This window comes from Rhodnius prolixus, unplaced genomic scaffold (genome assembly GCF_049639745.1).
Source record: "Rhodnius prolixus isolate KJV_2025 unplaced genomic scaffold, Rpr scaffold_9, whole genome shotgun sequence".
Classification (NCBI taxonomy): Eukaryota; Metazoa; Arthropoda; class Insecta; order Hemiptera; family Reduviidae; genus Rhodnius; species Rhodnius prolixus.
The window spans coordinates 27,073,700-27,087,117 of NW_027411604.1; the positions used below are offsets into that span (position 1 = coordinate 27,073,700).

Consider the following 13,418-nt stretch of genomic DNA (forward strand, 5'->3'; position numbering starts at 1 on the left):
AATATTGAGAGATTTCTGAAAATACTCTTGAATCCGTTCGTTCCAGCTTAAACTGATTCTTTTTTTATTATTTTTGCCCTTTCGGACTCTATTTATGTATCTAGAATCGAAATTCTAAAGATTACCATACTGGGCTCACCATTAACACAGATTAGAGAGCTACCACTTATCTGATGAGAGAATTTAGTACTAAATTTTATAGCACCACTTTCTTTTGCTCAACTTTATTACTTAATGTTTTAAGTATTATTTCAAAAACATTGATGCAACGGGTTATTATGAAGGTTTCATAATAACCTGACCCAAACATTGAATTCCAGCCCTTTATTTATTTCTGTCAAAGTTACAATCCCAGAACATACAAAATAAGGAGTGAAACTCTGCAAAACCATCCAAAAATAAGAAGCAGTTCTAACAAAAAAAAAAAAAAAAGTCTAGAAATTATATTTTTAAAAAATTAAAGAAAACAATTCAAAAAATGATTTACTTCACAATTGTTTCATAAATTTAATCCCCTGATGGAACTAACTAAATTGATACAAAGTTTCATTTTCTTGATATTTCTCTTTCAGACATTTTGTAAAAAAAAAAAAAAAAATAAATATCCACACACAGACCAATTTCAAAAAATCAATGTTCCAGACTCAGGTGTTTTCAAGACAGATAACTATTTCCGGGAAAAAACACAATTTTGAAAATTTTGGCATTAATAGCAATACTTGCTTTACCCAATAAAAATTACTATAATTTTTTTACTCTCAAATAGTCAAATAAAACGTAATAAAAGCTGTCAGAAATTTCTTCTAAGTCAGTTCCAAATAAGTTATTTTTTTCTTAAAATATGAATAATTTTTAAAAATTGGTTACTATAGTTACACAAACACAACACAAAGCTACCAAGTGCAAGTTAAAAACGAGAAAAACACAATGCCACATTATAATAAAAAAATTCATAATTGAAGCAGAAAACACACTCATTAAACACACACACACACATACACACACAAAGAAGTCTACATTTTACAGGTAAATATAGTTTTTATTTTATCAATAATAATGTGGCATTAAATGTCAATTTAGAGTATAGATGACAAACGACCATTCGAAAACTACCAGCAAAAGTTTCTGGTAATGAAAACATTGGATTCACTTTAAAGAAAAGCGAATAAAACATGAGTTTTAATCATGACTCATGAGCTGGGGCCATGAAGTACTCTAAAGTTATTGCGCCTCTTTGATTCTACCTTGGTCATAATGGTTTTTGCTGTATAGATATAACTTGCTCATTACTTAAATTAGAACTAGAAATAGTACTATTTTAAGAGCTTTTATCTTTTTATCTTTAATCGCTTCTGAATGTCCTTTCCAGTCTAGTCCTCCACTTCTGCCTTCTTCTTCAATTGAAGCAGCTACCTATCTGATCATTTCATGGAATTTTTAAGGTAGGTCTATTACGTCCGGACGTAATTTAAATATCATAAATTACAGGATGTAATTTAAATGATCCATTACGTCAGGGCACAACTTTTTAAATGTCAATAGGTCTTCTGTTAGGCCATTTTGAACTTGTAAAACCTTTTACTGAATCACTAACCAGAATTCCAGACCTAATTGAGATGAAACAAACATGTCACACCTCGTTATTTAATAATTCGTATAAATCACAAGATATTAACTTATTTTTATTAAGTTCAAAAAAATGATTAAACACTGCAACAATATTTAATTTCGCTTTTAGGTAAATAATGTCCAAAAAGGACGAGAAAAAAGAAGAATGCAAAAATGAACAAAAGACTTCACTCTGGCAACAATATTGTCCAAACTGTCCACCATGGCAAAGAGTCGCGCTGTACTCTATACCAATATTATTGGCGCTTCCATACATAGTGAGAAAACTTCTCTGTCCGCCAAAATGTGCTAAAATAAACAAATGTTTTAAACCACCGCCAGGTTGTTGTAAGCCGGTCGTACATTACTGTAAAAAACCAAGAGACTGTTACGACAGAAAAACAAAAACCAATTTAAAAAAATGTTGATCACAGGTCAGCACTAAATAAAGATCAAATACTTTTTAAATTAGTTCCCCTAAATTAAACTTGGTTTATGTAGTTTTAGTATATCTACTAAATATGTATGTTTTAAAACAGAGGATGAAAGAGGATTAAAATTTAAAAGAATGCCAGTGGAAGAGGAAAAAATAGGTGAAATCGAAAGAGAAGTTCATGAGAGGAATAAAACGTATTGCACTCTTTCACCGCCAACGTTATGATAATAACGTCGCATGATCGGCACAGACTAAGAACATACCAGGGTGAAAGATGGTTCTACAAATTCTATGCGTTAATTGGATGAACGTATGACAAGCGACCTGGCAACTTGTTCCAGAACGCCAACACAAAAACATGGCCATAGAGAGAGCTTAAGTATTCGGGTGAGACTCGGAAAATTTAATGCATTCCCATCCAAATAACTAACGTAAAATAACTATTATAATTGAAAAATAAAAATCAATATATCTATCCGCTTGATGTTGAGGTATATGTTACTTTGATCTTTAAATTGTTAACATATTCGATTTTACCTCAACAAAAATAATCAAGTCTGTTAAAAAATACTTTTACAGGAATCATATTATATGCAATTAACTTCTAGCTGAAAATACACAAGTATTGTACGACTGATATTTGCACCCAATAAATTTGAATATTCCAAAAATATTCAAAAAATGAGAAATACAACTTCTTCACCTTAACCTTTACAACTTATTTTACATTACTTTTCCGGCATTTACCTAACAACTAGCATCTTAATTGATTTTCAGATGCCATAATCGCTAGAGGTGTACACCCGAAAGAAATTGATTACCATCGCGCAGACCTTAAAAGATATACTATATTTTAGCACTAAGAGCTCCTTTTGCTTGCATTTTATATAATTTCTTTACAGTATTGTTCTAAAATTACTCTTCTGAAAGTATTATGATTTCGGAACAAACAGTACACACAATCTCTTCAACAAACAGGGTGGTAGATCATTTTGTCCTCATTGATTATACTATTGCAGGTTTAGTTTTCCATATTTGTCACTTTAATGAAAAAATCCATTAAAAAAACGTTTCTGAAACGATAAAATTACTTTTTATTAACGGTTGCCTTTAAAAGACACTATTCTGAAAACTTAATAATACTAATAATAATTTCGGCAAAACTTCAGAATAGATTTTAGAAACCTGCAGAACTGGTGACCCAGTTTTCATTATCTATTTCGAGTGCAAAAGCAAGCATAAATATTTATGGACACAGTTTTTTGTCTGCCATTAATTATTTTTTAAAAATAAATATATTTGGTTTACCAATTCAGATTATATCGTATTTAATAGAATGAAATAATTTTTGATTAAGAGATTATTCTTAAAAAAGGTTGCTTAAATTTGTTTTCATTAATCTTATCGGGTGAATATTTTGATAAACGAAAATAAATCATCGCATAGCAAAAATAGAAACAACCATGCCTGACCCAATTTTGATAGCAATTATGTGCTATCGATCCCCACAAACATTTATAAAAACATCATGAGAAATGGCAACTCCGGAAACCGGCTAGTGACCACAAAATGAAGCAGTTTGATGTGGACCAATCTCTGATTATTTTTTTCTCTAACAATCCGCAATTTAATAAATTATTTTAAAAAAATATATAAAAAATTATTATTTTACATTTATTACTATAGGTTAATAACATTTAGCCTATTTTATTAAGAACCCAAACAGATCGTAATTGTTCAGAACATTCACAATAATTTTTGAAACCACAAAGAAAACCTATTAATTATTTTTAGATACATTAAAAGCGAAACTTATGACAATTATTATAACAGATAATTTTTTTTTCTTTATAGAAATTCAGAAAGCCTTCGGATTAGAGCACATTATCATAATCTGGAAAAATTAATATTTTTATCTACGTATGGTATGGAGCTTAATATTGTATATGTAAAACAACAAAATGTTGGTTTTTCAATCCTTTTGGTAATTTTTCTGATTTGGGCTAAATTGGACATGTAAAATAAAGATTTTATGAGTCTATAAGTAATGTTAATAATTTTATTTGTAAGTCTATTTTATTAGTAAGTCTACCTCTTTAACGAACAAAAAAGAATTTAAGATGCGGGCGAAGTCTTGGACTGGTACGTTGATAGTAAAGCATAATTTCCAGTCTTGATAAGTCATTTCTACACAAAAAAGCAGCTGCCTGAAATTTTTACAAATTATTTAGTGCAAGGCAAGATGCGAATGTCAAAACAAAGATTTTCATTTCCAAACGTTAGATATTATTTTTGAAATATAAAGGAGTTTAAAATGTCCTGAAGACCAAATTTTGGCTAACTTAAGGATAATGCAATAGGAAATTGAAAAGTTGTTAGATGAACTGGTGGTGATAATCTCCTCAAATAATAAAAAATTATGGGTTCCCACAAAGTCCAAGGATAAAGAAATGAAATTTCAATGGATGATATATATGCAAATAGGAATTAAACTATGCTTTTTCTTATTTAAAAAAACAAATAAAATAGGCGAACAAACAATATAAAATTCTAAACGTATCATCTTTTAAAAAGAAGTAATCATTCTAAATAAAAACAAGTAAACATTAATCCTTGCCAGTATTTTTTAGTTAGACATTTGATTTAAAAACAATTAGAAAAGTAATTTACATATTGCATACTGAGTAATGATGGAGATATCTCGGAAGGTTAAAAACAATTTTATGACCAAACATTCAACTTGTACAAAAAAGATTTCATTTAAAACAAGGCAGTAGTCATCTGTCAACACCAGCCATCAAAAAGGAACCATGAGTAAAAGAAAAATGTTTAAAAGATTGTTCAAGTCAGATTCTCAAGCATTTTTCTATATCGAATGCTAAGAAATATTTTCTAGTAGCTTTCGAGGTATGAAAATTACTAAGATTTGGTCAAAGCAATTAAAACTTACGTTCAAGTAAGATATCTTTAAAGGTAAAAATGGGAGAACTGCTACCTGAACTAATGTATATACGTTACCAAGAGTTTGAAACAAGAAATGGCCTTGAATACAGTATGACGATTGTTCCAAGAGGAGTTGGCTGGAAAAGACCTGCAGGTAGATAAGAAAGGAAGAAATGAGAAAGATGTCAAGTCACCAAAAAAGTAAATAAAAAAGGCGCCTTAGAAAACATTTTACAGAACTAATTTGGAATTTCATCTTCGTCTCAAAGAGAGTTAGACAGTCTAAGGAACCGATAGTCCGCAAATCCCATAAGAGGATTTTAAGCCGAATGAGTTTCAATATGAAGTTTTCAATTAACCTTGAACTTTGAGATCAATTATAACATGGAGCAATGATCTTTGCAACTAAATTAGTTGCTCTACAAATTAGTTGTGAGCTAGGAAACTCAAGCAAGTGTAAAAAAAAAAACAAAAAAAACTCACAAGCAGCCCTAAAACCCCCAAAACAGACAGTTCGGTTACAAGAAATATATTGAAGAAGTTTCCCCTGTCCTTTTCGTGTAATACAATCCACCTCTGGTGTAACAGACTTGATATTAACTTCAAAATGATGATGCCACTTCAGCCTCTATTTAGACCATTCAAGAATCACACAGGTCCAGATAAAGGGATCTATCACAGATAAATTAGGAATAGTGAAGAAGTTTGATTCTTTTCATTTAAATCACTCTTGAACATTAAGTAAGAGTTCACTTTTCTTGAAGTTTTAAGATGAATTTTCAGTATAATTTCAAGCTTCTTGTATTCTAAACTGGCGCATATGATTACTATTCCTACTAGAAAATAACGATAAACAGCAGCTTTTAAAATTTATTTCCATTAAAATCTATTGGCATTTCTATGACACTCAACTTCTTTTCTAAATAAAGAAGTTATTTAAGTATTGGAGTAATGTCATCAAATAGCGTCAACTGTAGAGTAAACGGTTAGACATTAAAAAGTAACAAATACTGGGGATATTTAAAAAGTGAGTACTAATAATAGCACCATCTGGAATTTTAACTGATTTTGCGATTTACACAAAAAGAATATTTAAAACAATCAGTCTTCACAAACTATTTGTAAATCATAGAACCTATAAACAACTATATAGATATTTCTAGGTCTCCTACTACTACTACTACTACTACTACTACTACTAATAATAATAATAATAATATCTATATCATGATTGCGTCTGTTGATTTCTTATCAAATAACTTTTCAAGCTTATTAGCTGGCATGTGGTAATGAGAAACATGAATTTCAAAAATATGCCAGAAAGAAAAAGGAAATAAATTTGAGATACGAAGCAAGTTCGATTTTTAAGAGCTTACCATTTAAACCACAAAAAGTAGGTATCCTTTTAATAGTTTTTTAATTTTATTATAGCATTGCACATAGTTTTAAATGGAATACTTAAATTTAACAGGTCCAAAAACGTAAATATATACTAAACTAATGAGTTGCTAATGCAAGTCAGAATTTATTACATTATCACAGAACTAGTTCAACATGGACTCACACTGATTTCACTGCCGATCCCTAACCGAACTGTTACCCTGTATAACAGAAACAGAACCTACTTAACATGTGATTGATATATTCTGCGCGCTTATGAAAGCGATTAATGCGACATCTGTTGGATATACACATTTAACATGTATGTCAAGGTAGCACTGGTGTTGAATGCTTTCAAAAATAACATTTCGAATTATAAGAATTTTAGAAGATTACACCCTTGACTAAGTTACATGAACGTTTCCACATAAATTAGATATTACTTTTAAATGTTTTAAGTCAAGATCTGTTATAACTACATCAAGTTTGGTTTAGTTCACTTAAAAATTGTAAGTTAATCATATTTAAACTTGAGCGGTTTAGTTTTTTGACGCCATTTCTTGAAGCAGCTGCTGGTTAATAACTGGACGGGGTAGATGGCCGTCATGAATGGTATTTGAAAGCTTGTATTCTGGTATAAGCGTTCTTTGCTACTTTCCATTAAATTTAGGTGTTGAGTGGTAAATAAATTGTGAAATGTTAGATTTTTAGAGTTGCCCAGTTGTTTTAAGTTCATAAAATTCGTTTACAGTAAAAAGATAACACTATGCGGTGACCTATCGTATTCCCAAACTTTTCTGAACAATCTCTAATAACAAAAGGAGTACCCTACCTTCGTAATGTCGGCATCTTTAGGGTTCATAATGTAGTTTTGGTAAAATTCCCTTTACTTCTACATCAGTTTGGAGATTTGTAGGGTAAGTATGCCCTATAATTTTTAACATCTGCTTCTATTAATAAGTGTTAATTTTTTGGCATATTTGGTCACTATGATAAACATTTATACAGTTGTTCACACTTTAGTTTTATAATATAACTTAGGTACAGTTTAATGCAAATACAGTGTACCATTCTTCAATTAATTCCAGAAAAATAGAAATTGCGAGGGTTAAATCACAACTGCATCTGTCACAATATTTCTCCCCTTTACTTTTCATAATCTTGTCATTTACGTGTTGATTTATTTTTAACAGTTTGTTTAAATGAATTTTAAATTATAGAGTTAACTATTTGTTTTCCTACAAAGTTGTAATGCGATTTTTTTTTAAATGGAAGCACATGGTTCCCCAGAAAACATTTTCTGCCTATTCATTCCTTGTACTGTGGGTTTCTTGTAATACAGATCCACTTTTCATTCTTTTAATTGAATGAATATTCATCTAGTTTAATTATGTCTTGCATTTATGCTAAAGTAGTGCCATTAGAACGCCTGTGAAGTTAGAAATTTAGGTTAAGAAATTTTTGTTCTTTACTAAATGAAACTTGTGATATTTGATCCGTTATCCTTCACAGTATTGATACCTTGTTTTAATACTTAAATGCATTGTTTTATCATTTATCAATTACCTATCCCGAAACTTACAAAGGTAAATTAGTTTTAAGCGAGTAACGTTCGATAAAGACTACGAACCTGAAATGGTTTGTTAACAAGATTTGACAAATTTTAGGAATTATTGACACAACTAACATTACATATTCTTCTTGTTTCATAGTTTCAAGTTTTTAATTTTTTGCAAATATTGGTATTGTACAGATTTCCCCCTTTTAGTCATGGAAGTAAGTAAATATAATATTACGTGATGAAGTTTCAAACCGACTAATATCTTTACGAAATAATCGTCCCTTGCTAACAATGAAAAACAAAACACTTCCTAGCTCTAATTTTATTTTTCGCCCGTGTTTGTAAACAGTTGTATATTGCTATTTTTACAATTACGTAATTAGTTATCCCATTCTTTTAGGAAATGCAAGTCTGTTGCTCCTTTAAAAACAAAGCAAAAATATTTTTAATAACATAGGGCGTTTGTTGAATTTACAATTAATTCATTATGAACATAAATAATTTTGGCCGTTGAACCTTTAATTTAGAAAACTAAAAATAATAAACGAAATTTTAGTTTCAGGAACTGATTATAAATGAAGCTTTATTTACTTAATTCGAAAAATTGTATCACTTTTATTTGTTATTCTTTTTATACAAGGTAAAATTAAATTTCAATAAATTGAAAATATGATTGAACATTTTCTTAATTTGCGAAATTGAAATCCATTAGTTTGCCACGTTAGCATTTTTTGCATGAAAGATCTCTAGTAGATAAATAATTTTGCAAGGTACAATCGTTTTAATGATTAAGTGGACGGAATTTAGCTGATTTCTAAATGAAAATTTAGTATTCTTTTGGTTGATCCATTTGAAAGTTAGTTACCCTTATGAAAATGGTGGTAATACGATATATCATCATAAAATAATAAAAATAACTGTTAAATGCTAAAGTTGCCTTCAGCTTTATCAGTTTTACTTCTAATCAGTCGTAGATTGTTGCAAAGTTGAATGCTCGCATACAATGGATTAAGTAAAATAAAATTACGAAGAGGTGAAAAGGTAAAACAAAAAATGAACGTTTATAACTTAAATGAAGAAATAAATAATTTTCTAAAACTATTAGTTTTTATTACCTTTTTTTATTTTAGTTTAATGAAAGCATTTTCCTCCAAAAATATTTTGGCATCTAGCTGTAAGCCTGTAATCTTCTCAGCTATTTGCTTGTAGCATAGCCTTAACCCGAAAGCAATTTATTAAATATCACTTCAAAAGATGAATTTCGATTTTTAGTGGGAAACATTAAAAAGGAAACGGTAGATTGTAGGAAGTAGATGAAATATAACGCATGCGTTATCTTGTACCTACATGTAAGGAAAGGTTATTGACTGACTTGATACAAACAATGACGTATGACATAAATTCATTTTTTAATCCTTTTATTTTTATGATGAGAAATTTTATATTATCACTATGAATATGTATGAAAATGTCACCGAAATTATGTTAATTAAAACAGAAATGTATGATATAATGTGGTGGCCTTATTTTAGAAGTGTTCAAAACATAATGGAAGTTTTCACGGTGAATCGTTTTTGTATTGTGACCAGTTATCCTAGACTCGAAATTTTGAGTCTAAATTGTTGGAAATATCCTCTCAAAATACGCCTTCGATTTCTAGAAGTGCATACATGAGTTACTAGGTTACTTAAGATTGTCCTTGGCACCAATTCTGTAGAGGTGAGGGTACAAGTTGAGTTTTAGCTGACAACAGGTAGTTCACCAATGTGATAACATTGTGGTTCAAAGGCGAGCGTTCTTGTTCAAACCTAACTTTTGATCTGTCTTAGTTTGAACCCCTCCCCCTACCATTAACGACTTCTGACCTTTCCAATAACTTTTGATTTATTGTAATCAAACACAATTTTATGTACGTTTAGGAATGAAATCTCTCAGGAATTCTGTTATTTCAACCTACTTCTTTTTTTTCTATGTAAGGTAAATAATTGTGGCAGATCATTCCATTGGCGAAGTAACGCCTGTTTTAGTCAAACTTCCGATCTAAGTTTGAGCAAAATGCTCATTATTTCTGGCCGTTCCTTTCAACTTCCGTTTCTCTCAGCTTAGTTTCATCCCAGATTCTTTTTCTTTTCATAGAGGATTTATGAAAATATATTATGTACGAATTACATATACACATTAAGAAGAATCTTGAAATAGGATACATCATAGACACAGCATCCTTATCACATCACTCAGGATTAAAGGAAGAATAATGATGAGTAATGTGAAATGTCGGAAATGAGAAAAGAACTCAGCATTTTTTTGATTTAAGGAAAAGGAATAACCAGTTGCTTTAATGCACATCATCTGCATTGTTCTTTGTCAGTGATTCTTAATGTCTTTGATTATTTTTTTTTTGTCGAGTCTGATCAATATAGATGATTTATTCGACGATCTATTTTGAACTGTAGATGAGTTACAATTCTTAATTTAGAATATATTCAAGGTGTAGCTTCGCATATTCAAATTTGGGAATCAATAATTTTTACTGTTAATTACTTCTAAATAATTCTTTCCTCTAGGCGCCACGATAGCCGAGCGGTATGACGAGAGGCCTACAAGAGCTTAGAAGTATTTGTGGTACTGGGTTCAATTCTCGATCTAGGCTTTGGATTTTATTTAATGGTTTATTTGAGAAATTTGTGCAGTAAAGTATGTTTGGTATTCACCTCTGTCTACAAGACCTAATTGGTTAGTTGAACGAATAGCTTCGCTTGAAAAAATAAGCTTTACATTAATTTTCTTTTGTTTTAATTCCTTTTACGATGGAGATGTTAAAGAAATGTTAGAAAGTTCTTGCATTCTTATCGCGTTATTACATTCTGTTACATTCCTCATCTAAAACAATTATTTATTTACAAATAAAAATTATGGGCCAGTTCACTAAGAGCTTTAGAACACATTGTTACACACTCCAAATAGAGTTCAGTTCTTTCTAGATTTTTTTTTTTTTTAAAGAACCTAGTGGTTATTTTGCCCTTTGCTGTTCTGTGGCAGTGCATACGCCAACTTCATACACAACCTTATATAAACAATCACACTTACGGTATGGTACCACATTCTTAAAGCTATATACTTAACTAGTTAAGATTCATTCACTCTATAAATTACATCCATACCTATATACAATTATATACATTTAAACAATTTTATTTACATGATTTCTACGTGTATATATTCATTTCTTTTCTTATATATTTTATTAAATAATTTAATTTCTTTTAAAAACTTTATTACATTATCTATCCTATTCGGATCATTTGCCAAGGCTTCTTCTAGGGTATCCGGAATACTGTTACAGTCTATATTGTTCATATTCTGAACACTCCACAAGTACATGTTGTACTGTCAAGTTCATTACATGAACTGCTTGTGGTAGAGCTCTCCTGACACTTCAGGTAACCGAGGGTTAACCGGGTATGGCCGATCCTTAGGCGAGTGACTATTACCTCTTCTCTGCGGTTATCCCGCGATGAAGAGTCCCAAGCTTTGACGAGTGTTACACACTCCAAATAGAGTTCAGTTCTTTCTAGACCTTTTTTTTTTTTTTCTAGATCTTGATGCAGTCTTGTTTTCAGTCTTCTTGAGGCTCACCAAGGTGGTAATGAGATGTGGATGGCCGTGTGTAAAGGGTGAGGAAGAAGAAGTTTGTCTGTTAGTTTGGTCATCTTGAATGTCGAGTTCTTTCGGTATTTGTATGTTCCTTTATTTAGTACTTTATTTTGAAAAGTCTGTAGTCTTTTCTTCAGTATTTTGGTAGCTGCATTCCAGAGTGGACAGGTTGAATGTTAAAAGAGGTCTAAGGAGCTTCTTGTAGGGTGGTATAGTGCAAGGCGTGTTGTTTAGAGCGGTGCGTTTCTGTTAATTAATGGCCATTACTTTTTCAATCAAATGGTTGAAGTTTTGGTTTGATTTACAGTCACCAGGTGATCCAGTATTCGCTAACCAATCACCTAATACCATCCCTCACATATTATTGAAAACATATTTTCCCAGAGAAAAATTTGATTTCGAAAATGTTTTGCCTAATCTACATACTTCCTTCTGTTAGAAGTAAGAGAAAATAAAAAGGCCGTAGGCTTCGCAATGCTGCACCATATGAGGACTTTGTTCGCTTCAACCTGTAAGTTGTTTGTTTTCCTGGTAAACTGGTTTTTTAGCGTTCGCCCATTGTCATAGAAATTTGTTAACATTGTGGATATGTTTCTTTTTCGTGACAATGATCTAGTAGCATATAAAACCGGTTAAACAGGAAATCTGCAAGAGGTAAAGTTTCATTATTTGGGTTCACTTCCAATATTTTGTTAAGTTTAAGTTTATACAAATAATAAAAAAATATTGTAACGGGAGAAATTATAAAAATAGACATTCAATTTCTAATAATAATAATTGATGACTTATAATAAGTAATGTGACGTCATCAATATTTATATTATTAGTCACTATTTGATTGTTATTAATTCAGCTAACTTACCCTAAACTTGGTTAGGCAAATGTGGTAACGTATTATTATTATTAGGGTGTAAAATGGTTGAAAACGTGGTTGGGTCTGGATATTATGGTTGATTTTTTTTAACCGTTGGTTTTTTTTTCTGTTTCTGACCGGTTCCGGATTTTCACCCTTAATTCTTTGATAATTTGACTTCTGTCTTTGTTTGCTTCAGTCTTTCCTTAGATTGCTGAAACTTTGATTTCACTATAGCTCCCGTAATATCGCGGTGACGTGAGCTGTTTTCATCATCTAATATATACTAACCTAAGTAAGATTGTAATGGGGCGGCCCAAGGCCTATGCCACTGCGACCCCTTTGGATCTATTGTGGCTCCCCTACTCTAGAGCTTGCCCTCCAGACCCGTCCTTTTAATCAGACTCTTAATTGGGTAAAACTCTCAGACCTTGGTTTTTTCTTCCTGAGAAGTAACATTCTTAGCCAGACAAGCCCTTCGCACTGACACAACAAGTGCAGTACCGTTTCCTCCTCCTTCTTCTCCTGACAGAACCTACAAAGGCTATCATCCGCCAGGCCCAAGCGATACATGTGTTTTGTGAGCCTGCAAATGACCGGTTAATAGGCCTACAATTATCCTAGTAACCACACAGCCTTAACGGATTAACTCTGCAGTCAGCTTTGGCGAGTAGCCCCTAATGAACTCCTTCGCCTGTCTCTACCCAGTGGTGGCCGACAATAACTCCTGAGACCTCCTCTGCACCCATAATTTAATGTCCGCACTCTTAAGGCCCCAAAATAGGGCTCCGGGCCAGCGAATCTGCTACTTCACTTCCTTTATATCCTGAATATCCTGGTACCCTCACCAGAAAAACCTTATTTTGGTCACTGATTTCCATCAGACAGTCCCATACCAGCCTTGGGTTAACCTGATAGGAACCAATACCTCTTAGAGCAGCCTGGCCGTTCGAGAAAATCACTATCCTAGACTTACTTATTCC

At 31.6% G+C, this 13,418-nt stretch overlaps 1 protein-coding gene and 2 long non-coding RNA genes across 6 annotated transcripts in view; 2 read left to right on the forward strand and 1 right to left on the reverse strand.

Annotated features, from left to right (window-relative positions):
* Positions 1 to 1,836: 1,836 nt before the first annotated feature.
* LOC141453995 (uncharacterized) lies at positions 1,837 to 6,696 on the reverse strand. The gene is made up of 3 exons (XR_012458362.1): positions 6,364 to 6,696; positions 4,137 to 4,251; positions 1,837 to 3,117 (listed from the first exon to the last, which is right to left on the reverse strand). It is a non-coding gene; the product is annotated as an uncharacterized lncRNA (long non-coding RNA).
* On the forward strand, positions 2,291 to 4,088 carry LOC141453992 (uncharacterized). The gene is made up of 2 exons (XR_012458360.1): positions 2,291 to 2,431; positions 3,899 to 4,088. It is a non-coding gene; the product is annotated as an uncharacterized lncRNA (long non-coding RNA).
* Positions 6,697 to 6,724: 28 nt separating the features above from the next.
* LOC141453985 (transcription factor E2F6-like) overlaps positions 6,725 to 13,418 on the forward strand; it is a 34,487-nt gene continuing 27,793 nt past the window's right edge. The window contains exons 1-2 of one of the 4 annotated variants that reach the window (XM_074127705.1): positions 6,725 to 6,876; positions 7,119 to 7,284. The gene's annotated coding sequence lies outside the window, so the exon portion shown is untranslated. Of the gene's footprint in view, positions 6,877 to 6,910; positions 7,285 to 13,418 lie in introns of those variants that run through there. The other 3 variants (XM_074127706.1, XM_074127707.1, XM_074127704.1) reach the window with 3 other exon arrangements.